This window comes from Oxyura jamaicensis, chromosome 2 (genome assembly GCF_011077185.1).
Source record: "Oxyura jamaicensis isolate SHBP4307 breed ruddy duck chromosome 2, BPBGC_Ojam_1.0, whole genome shotgun sequence".
Lineage (NCBI taxonomy): Eukaryota > Metazoa > Chordata > Aves > Anseriformes > Anatidae > Oxyura > Oxyura jamaicensis.
This window is the reverse complement of record NC_048894.1, coordinates 140,356,926-140,367,689: the sequence shown is the minus strand read 5'-3', so window position 1 is coordinate 140,367,689 and position 10,764 is coordinate 140,356,926. Positions and strand designations below refer to the sequence as shown.

Here is a 10,764-nt window from a genome sequence, read left to right as displayed (position 1 = left end):
GGGGGGGGGGCGGGGGGGGTTAGTGGTGGTTTACTTTCAGTTTAAAATGTTTTTATCATCTGCATGTTCCGAATTATTCTGTTGCCCCTTTTCCTGTGCTTTTCTGGGCAGTGTCTCCACCTCGTTTCTAAAGTTGACTGGAAATCAGGTGGCTCCACTGCCAAGAAACTGGGATTTCTCACCAAACTGTGCTAAAGCCTTCCTTGGAAGGGGAGGGAGCTGACATCTTCAATGTTAAGCCGGTACAAAACTTGCAAAAGGAAAATAGTTTGCACTTTCATGCATGTGTAAGCTTTAGAGTGGGTACAAATGCAATTGCAAAGCAATTTGGTTTTGATGGGTTTTCAACAGATGGTTTCCAGAATTTAATTTTTGTGTGTGTGGCTAAAATGATAGCAGTCGTTTAAAGTGACCAGGCTATCTGTGCTAACAAAGGGGATACTGTGTCTTTAATTAAATGTGGAACTACTTAGAGTGCTGGCTAGACAGCGGAGGGTGATAGTGGTATTTCTGCTTTACAACAGAGCTTAAGGATTGCATTGTGGGAGTACTGAAATGAATAGACATCTAACTTGAGTTGTGTGAATTGTCCTCCTGCAAAAACTTAAGCTGGTTTTAATTGATCTCATGTTTGCTGATTGATCTTAGACCAATTGTTGTGCTTGTTGAACAACTGGCTTTTCCGAAGGAGATTGATTTAAATTAGGTTTTAGTTTAGTTATTGGATAAATAACATCGGTATTGACAGTTGACTTACTGGCACTGTTTTGTGCTGTCACCTTAGGGTTCTGGTTTGCACTTTGAAGAATGCAGTCTTTTCCAGTTAATAAGCCTAAAGAAGTAAGCACAGCCAGTTTTAAGTACTGAAAGCAAAATCTAAGAATGTATTCAAAACTCTAATAGACATTTGCCATGACACATGCAGTCTGAAGTAATGCTTTCATACAGGACTCAAAATTCCAATAATTTCACAATTTTTCCATATCCCATCTGCAAATAATCAGGCATTCACTGTGGGGTACTGGCAGTTAAAATTTCTCTGGCATTCTGTTTTGTCTGTTACATGATCTCAGATGCTCCATAATATCATTTTCTTAATGAAATAAAATTTTTGGCATAGATTGAGTCTCCTGTGCGGTAGAAATCGATTGCATTCAGTCTGGAATCATGGCAAATATCATGTGTAGCTGACTTTTTTTTTTTCTTTTTTGAAAAGCAGCTAAATTGCGTACCATAAACTTTAAATATATATATGCCTGTGTTGGTGTGTGTGTGGAATACTCTAGTAAACAAGAATTTAGTAAATGTGAGTGGATGTTTCCAGACCTCTGTATCCCCTTCTGCTTTCAACCCTTTCCTAAACTAAGGCATGCAACATTGCAGTAAAGGGGAACAAAAAAATCTGTGCTTAGAAAGTGGATCCTACCTGGCACTGACTTTTGCTTTGTTAGTCAATGCCACAATCTTAAAAGTTACTCTTTAAATATATCACAACCAACAGATTCTGCTAGCTCCACTGCTTGACTTAGTTACTTTTGCAACTCATTTAAAATACTACTTTGCCTAATTCATTCAGACCAGAACCCATACTTCTCTTGAATCACTCTAGCAACTTCTCTCTTTGGAAGTCTCCATCCTAAGAAGGTGGTTATGGTCACTTGCCTTTCTTTCAGAAGCTATTCTAAAATATGCTTAAAGGTTTTATAGCATAAAGGTCTGTAGTCCAATTTCACAGCTAGCTTATTTAATATCAAAGCTCCTCCTTTCCCTTTCTCATTTAATTGTATAACTTGATTTCTCACTTCTTTTAGATACCTATACGCTTGCTCACTTCAATGAAAAATTTAATATCTTCTTTGGATTTCTCTTTCTATTCATCAGTCAGTACAAGATGAAAAACTTTGTCTTAGCACTTCACTGAACATCATGGGGTGTATGATTTTCCTCCTCTTTGAGAAGTGAGGAGAACAATTTTCTCAAACTTGAGATACATATGGTAGTATGTAGAAATGAAGACTATCAGCCTGGTTTACGAGGAGGAGCAATGGGTTTCTGCAAAAGCACCAACTGAAAAGAATATAGGTTTCATTGTGGACAACCACCAAAAAGTAAGTTGCTAAAAGAATTCTCTGACAAATAAACAAAAAGTCAATGTAATAGCAATGCTGGCATTAACAGGAAGACTTTGTAGTACAGCGAAACTACCTGGAGTTGATCAGACCACTGCTGGAATAGCAAGGTGATATGAAGGGGACACATTCACATGGGGATATTGGAATTTTCTTGCAGGTCTTGGCTATAAGTAAAATTGTGAGTGTACGAATTTTGTCTCTATTTTGTTCATAAGAGTTCATATTCAAGGAGTGTGATAAAGGTTACCATAAATACTCATCCTCTGGATGTTTTCACACTGTGTTGGATATACATGAAGAAAGGGAATACATCTGTGGCAATGTGTGAATGGTAAGTAAAAATTGTGATAGCAAAATATCCACAGGCAGAAATAGGAAGGGAAGCTTCCTCAAGTGTCAGTGGCTCAATATAGCTCTTTGTAGGGTTCTCATAGGATTACATGCATATATGGAAGAACATAGTTGCTGGAATCAAAATTATGTGGATTAAATCCGTATCACCTTAATGTAAGATGGATATCTTGACCACACAGCAGTAATTAATCTGTTACATGGATTTTCAACTAGAGGAAAGCTTATTTAGGGGATGTAGCTTTCCTAATAATATGGTTACCTGGGAAGCAGGTAGTCTTGGAGCCCCTTCTCAGCTTCATGGAAAAGATTGAGGATTTGATTATTAGGAAAAAGAAACCTGTGCTGGAAATACCTGATCAAGGTAAATACCACATCTGTTTTTACAAGAATTTTACTGACTCCAAAGAGCAATGTACTACCTTAAACAACAAAAAACTGTACAATAAAGAACATCTTTTAATTGTCCAACAGTATCCAAACATCTTATCTGATCTAACATCTTCCCTTTGAAGTTGAAACGTGTTACATTTGGAGGACAGTGATTTTTTTTGTCTGTAGGTCAAGGCTTAAAATCCTACTATGAAGCTGTACTTTGAACTGTTTTCCTCAGGTTGTACATTAAATACTTGTAACAATTTATAAAAGATGTGTTAACACTTTCTGGAGAGATTAACCAGGTACCTGTGAGCAGTAGTAAAGTTATAGAGGGTAGTTTCTGTTCTTCAACCCCTTACTACTTAGGATAGTTAGTATATATATACACATCCTACTACTACACCAGTAAGAATATCCTTACATTGAAACTGTTGAGAAGACAAGCTGTTAAAGTTTTGGCTACATATGCTCTCTTGTCTGGTAAGCCTGAGGAAGCTTCCTGAACTTCAGCAAAAGACAGAACTTGTGTGTGAATGAAGGAATAACAAACTAGCTAACAATGCACTGTGCTGAAGTGAATTGTGAAGACTTTTAGAAGGGATGCTCAAAATGCCAGGAGTGGGATTCAGCTTGAAAGTGGACACCTAAGTTCAGGTGCTTGATTCAGTTGCCTGAGTAGACTTCTGGTGCTGTCTGTGATATTTAAGATGCCCGTTTAGGCCTGGCAAGTTTGACAGGTGATATACATGACCTTCTGGTGCAACAACTGGAGAACAGGCAGGATAGCCTTGGAGCAGGTCACATGCATCTAATACCCTGAGGTATCTCAAGTCTTGTTATGGTGGATGCTGAAAATGGGGAGCACGTAGCATAATACTGATTTATATATGCTTTTTCTTTTCTGGATGCATCCCTTTGGCTTCCATTACAGGTCACTTGGAGAGAGGATACTGGGCTAGATGGGTGTCTGGTCAGTGCTATGCTTTTATCCTTTTGTATTAAAACCTATAGGAAGATTTTCAAAGTGCTCTTTGATTTGATGAAGGACACATTTATATGCTTGATAGACTTGGTTTAACTGTGTGCCTTCCAGTTTTTGGGAGTATGTTCCCTAGGGCTTAACTGAAACCTGTTGGCTAGAGTAGGTCAAAATGCATGACAAATACCAAAAGTGAGGGTGCTTACTAATTAGGGGAGATAAGGTGATAAAAATAAGACTGTTTTACACTTAAATGTATTGGCTACAGTATACAGGGCTGTGTAATTAATATGATAAAGTACACTAGCATGGTGTTGTTTTATATAAGTTGCTTTTATTGAAAAAATATTATATTTAAAAAATAGAATGTGGAAGAGGTGATCAGTATCAAAACTGAAGGCATAAAGAAAGAGAGTGGTCTTTCTTTAAACTGTCTTTTGTTTTGTTTCATTTTCTTTCTCTTCCTACTTCTGCCAAAAGTCTGACTATCCCACGAATGTCTGCATTTCATTTCTGACCATCTAGCATTTTTTTTTTTTTTTAAAAAAAAAAAAACAGCCTTAGCTATGTAAGTTGATTTGTTTTCATAGATTAGAGGGCACATTCTAGTCAAACCTGCAGATCATCACAGGTTGCATATTTTTCCCAGTGGACTGTACATCAAAGTCAGAAACTTGTAGCTGAGTCATAACATCCCTTTCCAAAAATGCATCCTTGATTATAAACTGTGGGGGTGGAATTCACGTGACTACACATTATTATCTGTAACAAGAATGTCTACGTTTTCTTTTAGAACTGATGGAGTGTTAGTCAGTGGGGCCTATGGAGCTTTTATTACGATTTAGTTCACCCTATGGTAGAAGTCTGCCTTTGATCAGATAGGCATACCTCAAACTCAACAAAATTTAAATAAGATGACCATTTGCCTCTATCTATAATTGAAGTATAATTCAAATATGTATTTTTGGCCTCTGAGGGAAGCTAAAATCAACACCAAATGAAAGGAGATGCAACCTTCTGACCTTTCCTATTAAAATTACATGTTGGTGCAGGTCTGTTAAAGTTAACATATATAGTCCCTGAAGAATTTATTTTGTATTAGATATGTTTGATTTTTAGATATATAATATAAAATTAAATCACTTTTTTCCTCACATATGCCCTCTCTTTTAACCTCAAAGATTTGTTCAGGCACAGTTGGAGAACCTTCTGGTATTTGTCTAGACTCCAAGTATTTACTAATCCTTTTCTTAGTGAAAAGCATGACTTCATATATGTTGGCTATTGATAATGCACAAGTGTAACAGCTTGATCCTTTCATCAGGGGCTGCTTTAGACACCAAAATTAGGTGCTGCCATGGTGTATATACTCATTGTCTGTGTAGTGTTTGTTTAGCAGATGCAATGCTTTGGAAAGCATTATTTGGGTGCTGCAAAGTCGCTTTATGCATGCACAGTGAATCTATTGCTTTCTGGGCGGTGGTGTTGGATTTAAAGCCTGTTAAATCTCCTCCCAAAGAATTTCAGGTGTAGTGGTGTGGAAAAGGGGTTGTGAAGAGAATCCAGCTATAATAAAGTTGGATCCTGACCAATGCACCTTACTAAGTGAAGTGTCAAGTGGATCCTGCTTCTGAGCACCATTGGACAGATGTGGAGTTTGGGTTGTACAGCTACTGCTCCTGTCTACACAATGGCTTTGTCCAGGCAGCTCCATGCATTAAGGCCATTTTTTTTTTTTTTTTGACCAGAGTTTATTTTTTTTTACCTATTAAACTTCATATATCTGTGGGCAGTAAGATAACTAACTTATGAGCCTGATTTGAGGAAAAAAAAATGATGCAGCTATGTTTCTCTGATTCAGCTGTCACATGGTTTACCGTGAGGTGAACAATCCTGTCCATTTTCACTAATACTTCCTCAAAACTCTGAGGAGAAGTGAAGTTGAAAGATATCAGGGTGGTGGCCTCTCCTGTGTGTGCTCCCCAAAAGGCAGATAGCAGTGGGTGTCAAACACAGGAGAGGCAAGAGTGAGAGTCTGATAGACAGAGAATTTAATGCCACCTTTCCAATATAGTTTCTTCATGGATAGGGGGAAGGGGGAATTACAAGAAATTGGTGTTTGTTATCTTGTATGTCAAAAGTACTTACTTGAAATGAAGGTTGATATTCTGAGCATGGGGTGGAGGCAACCACTGTAACTCATCATGTGATGGAGTATCACAATATTTCTTACTGTAGATTTTCTGATATCCTGTGCAACTAGAAGGGTTTGGGAACTTAATTGTATGTCTTTAATCTTGGATTGCCCCATCTCAGAACTTTGATTTCAAAGATATGCACACCTCTGAGCTTCATCTATCAAACTCCATGGACCATGGTCCATGGAGCAGATGTTAGCATTTTATGTACATACATACATCATCCTTATATTAGTACTTAAATACTCTTGAAGACAATGCTAGAATGAATCTATGTGGCTTTGTGCTACTTTTATTTTGGTGGAATTCTTTGTTGTTTAAATGACGAGTTGTCACCTCATTTTGGGCAATGGAAAAGATATTGGTGATTAAATTTCCTGACCTTTCCTCTTGAACTTGAGTGTACAAACTGTAAGGAGTGAAATAATGTAAATAAAGGAATAAAATAGTAGTATGGGAAAAAGTGATTTTTCTTAACATATCTTAAGAATCCTGATTATGTAATCACAAAGAAAAGGGAGGTTTTTAAGATTCCATTTTTCAAGATGTGGTGAACAGTGCAAAAATGTTCATGATTTTTGCTTCACTATAATGGGAGAAGCTTGTGAAACATCTTTTGATAGCATGCAGTTTGGTATCTGGTAATTAAGCATGGCATCCATTAATTGATCAGTTATGTATTTCTCTTTGAAGTACCGATTTCAGTAGATCCAAGTACTTGATGTATCTGTGAAACTTTGTCCTTTTTTAAGTGAATGGAATTTAACCCTTTTGTTTTTGTTGTTTTGTTTTTTTTTTTTTGGGATGGTGTTTGTCTGGTAAGGAAAGTGTGATTAATTACAGCCAATATTTAGAACAGGCATGCAATTCTGTAATTACATTTAAGAATAAATACTATTAATATGAACACTATTTGAAGAGGGCACCAGCAAATATTATATATGGTTAATATAGATTCAAAGTGCTGTAAAAGTCTGTCTAGTAAAATTTTACTGTGTTTAAATAATAATTTTTGCTCTCTAGGGTTTTTAAAATGTAAATTTAAAAATAATCCAGAGTCTCATCATTACTAGTCTCAAATTTACCTTGCACAAGCTTATTTTTTTGGTGAAATATCAAGATTTTCTTCACCTTGAAGAAAAACAGACACAAACATAAGTGTAGAGAGACAGAGACCTAAAAGATAAATAGTTTTGGGAATGTAAGCTTCTTGTGTTGTCTAAAATGTATTTATTTTGTTTAAATAACTGAGAGGTTGCTACTAACTCCCAAGTAGGCTGCAGCAGGGAATACCTGTGCCTGTGTGTATACTAGGAAAGACTTGTACAGATATACACTGCAGTGGGACAACAGCTTTTGTGATAGATAATTGCAGTGGTGCAACAAAGTATAAACTTTCTGATCCAGTTATATATATTTCCTGATTTGAAATGCTGGCTCAAATATGTTACAGACAAATATATACTCTGCACTAATGCAAGGTCTCTTCTGCCGTATGGTTGCCACCTTTGAAATACCAAATAAATAAATAAAAACCAAACCAGCCACATCAGACAAATGGCTGTTGTGCATGCACAGATTACTCTGCACATGTATAGCAGTGCTGACAACAGCCAGCGTGTCCATTCTGAATTTGCTGGGCAGGTTGGAAACCACTGAAACAGCAACTATGTTTAGCAAAGATAGGCATATTACCAACTTGCTCATTTCTTTTTTTTTCAATTGCTGCAAAATTTTTGATAGATATGTTTTTATTATAAACCTACTGACTTTCCTGTTGAATATACTGGCAATCATGTAGCTAAGACTCTTTTGAATGGGAATTAAAGTTTAATCATCTTTCACATTATCTATAATGAGATAACATTTAAGGATCCCAGCTATGGTGGGGCTGTGTAGTGCTGGCATTGCTTAGACAACAGCCAAGGAAGAAACCCTGAATTGAAGTCACCAGAGCAGAATCTGGGCTGGATTTCCCCCCACTAGCAGAAATGTTCTTTGGCCTTTCATGACAGCTAGTTCACACCTGGTCTATGTCTCATTTTACACAGTGAATGCTAATAGCATGATGGACATGGACTCAGATTTGACTATGCAAAAGTAACTGTAACTCAGCAGGAGTACTATAATGCCTCCAAGATGCCTTAGGTTGTGCTTACAACATCAGACAGCAGCTTGCAGCTTCTTTTTTTCAATTTTATTAAAGTTATTGCCTGTTATTGCAAAATACTTAAAAATGGCCTCTATGTTGGGATGCTTCGCTCTTGCAAGGGATGTAAAAGCAAATAATGTTTCATGGAGTGTTGGATTATTTATCTAGCCTCATAGAATTACATGTTCTAATACCTTCATCAGGAGCATTATCAGGAGGTGGTTTCACCTCTATGTTTGGCCTCCCATCTTTTCCAAAACAGTCAGTCTTGTCTCCCCCACTTTGCTGAACTGCCACTTGTGAGGAAAGTTGACGTGAGGAAGGGTGGCACCTTTTGGAGTAAGATGGTTGTATGTCTGTGCTCTGGTCATCTGCTCCTGGGGCAACGGCTGATGATAGGAGAGACTTTCATTTTAGATAGGCTCCTGGGCCATCCAAGTGTATGTGGCCTAGATATTTCTCTCTTGGTGGCTTTAAGATAAATGTATTTAAATGACATTAACATGTAGAGCTTAGCAATATGGTTTAGTGGAGGACTTCTTAGTGTTAGGTCGTAGGTTGGACTAGGTGATCTTGGAGGTATCTTCCAACCTAGATGATTCTGTGGTTCCATGAAGATGTGCAACAAGTACTGATTTCTCATGGACAGGTCATGTCGGGCATGCCTGGGCTGTGTGCCTGGCGTGGTAGAGCATGGGGAAGTCTGCCCTGCTGGTATGCAGGTACATGCAAGGCACCAGAGGCATCACTTTCATTGTTAGTATGTCCACTGTTTTGGTTAACACATGTACACATCAAAGGCAACAGTAACAAAATAAATTCCTGTTTTATGCAAATGTGAAGCAGTGTTTCTGTATGAAAAAATTAATCTCATGGCAGTATGGGAGTTAGTAATTGAGATGTACTTTTAATTTAAAGGTGCTTCTGAAGAGGTGTTTTGGGTTCCAGCTGTATTTCTCACAGCAGCAGTGCTGTCTGCAGGACTGCAGTGACTTCTCTGATGCTGAGGTGACAGTGGTTATGGTTTCTTTTTTAAGCTAATAAAACCACAGAATAACTGCTCATCATAACTCTTTTATTCAGTCTCAGATATTGCTGGACTTCACTGTTGGCCTTCAAAGTTTTCTTGAGGAATTAGATTTTAGGAAATATATATATATATATATATATATATTTAAATGGTTACCTATAGTGTTTTCAATACTTATTCAAGTTTACTGTGTTCACTTTGTGTTTTCTACATTAATTGCTATTCTAAAAAAAAGGAGGGGGGAGGAGGGGGGGCAGAAAACTATTAACTGCTTCAGTGCAATTTGTGTGCTGTTAAACTGAGAAGAATCTTGAAAAATCTTTACATAAACATAACCTGTAGGCCACCTGGTGCTACATGATGTGCACCTCTACTTCTGTAAAGATTTGTGGTAATAAAATATATATAATTCCAAAGGGTCTCTCATTACAGGAGAGACATGGACATGGTGGAGAGAGTCCAACACAGAGCCACAAAAATGATCACAGAACCATAGAATATCCTGAGTTGGAAGGGACCCACAAGGATCATCAAGTCCAACTCCTGGCTCCACACAGAAACACCCCAAAATCAGCCCACGTATCTGAGGTCATTGTCCAAACACTTCTTGAACTCCAGCAGGCTCAGTGCTGGCTCCACTGTGGGCTGTGGAGTATCCTCCTTGGAGACCTTCAGAAGCCGCCTCAACATGGTGCTGGGCACCCTGCTCTGGGCGTCACTGCTTGGGCAGCGGTGGCACCAGGTGGCATACAGAAGGCCTGGCCAGCCTCAGCCATCCTGGGATTCTGGGAGAGGTAGTTTGGCTTGGTAATGTTTTAGGTACCTAGCTTGTCCCTGTCTGGGGACAAGAAGGAGAGAAGATAACATGGAGAAGAAACATGGAGAGCCTGTGCCCTTTAGGAATCCCTGGGATACATGCACTAAATGCCATGCAGTAATAACCTTAAATTTGTCAAGAGTACCGAACAACCTAGAGGAGCTTCCTCATATTCAGTGGTGACACAGGAGTTCCTAGTTCTGTCATTTCTCCCCTCAGCAAGACTCCTTGGCCAGCAGAAGTCTTTAAATAACACCTGTTCCACCTCTGACTTCCCTTCTCCCACCTATGTTAAAAGAAGAAAAAACAAAACCAACCAACCAACCAAAACAAAACAAACAAAACAAACAAACAAAAAAAAAACTATTGGTGCACAGGGGAAGTGAAATGTAGGAGGCAAAACCAAAAAGAAGATGAAAACCTTGGTTTACCTGGATGATTTGAATCATTTAAAGCAACCAAATAACATAAAAATCAGGTTTTCCATCACGTTAATTTTACATCATGGGAGTTCCTTGTTCTCCATTTTTTTTATTTCCAGATGAATATTTTTCCAAATACCAGAGAGTGGCTTGTGAGTGAAACAATTAGGATACTAGAACTAACTCTGCTCTCACACATTTTCTTGTAAGTCTGTGGATAATGCCAAACTGACTCTGGTGTAGTGAACACTACTGAAGTGGTGCTTGCTCTAGTGAATATTGCACTCTCATACAATAGTACTCTC

At 38.0% G+C, this 10,764-nt stretch overlaps 1 protein-coding gene across 4 annotated transcripts in view; it reads left to right on the top strand.

Moving 5' to 3' along the window:
- Positions 1-10,764, top strand: part of RSPO2 (R-spondin 2) — a 110,952-nt gene that overhangs the window by 1,220 nt on the left and 98,968 nt on the right. The gene's annotated exons all lie outside the window — the stretch shown is intronic.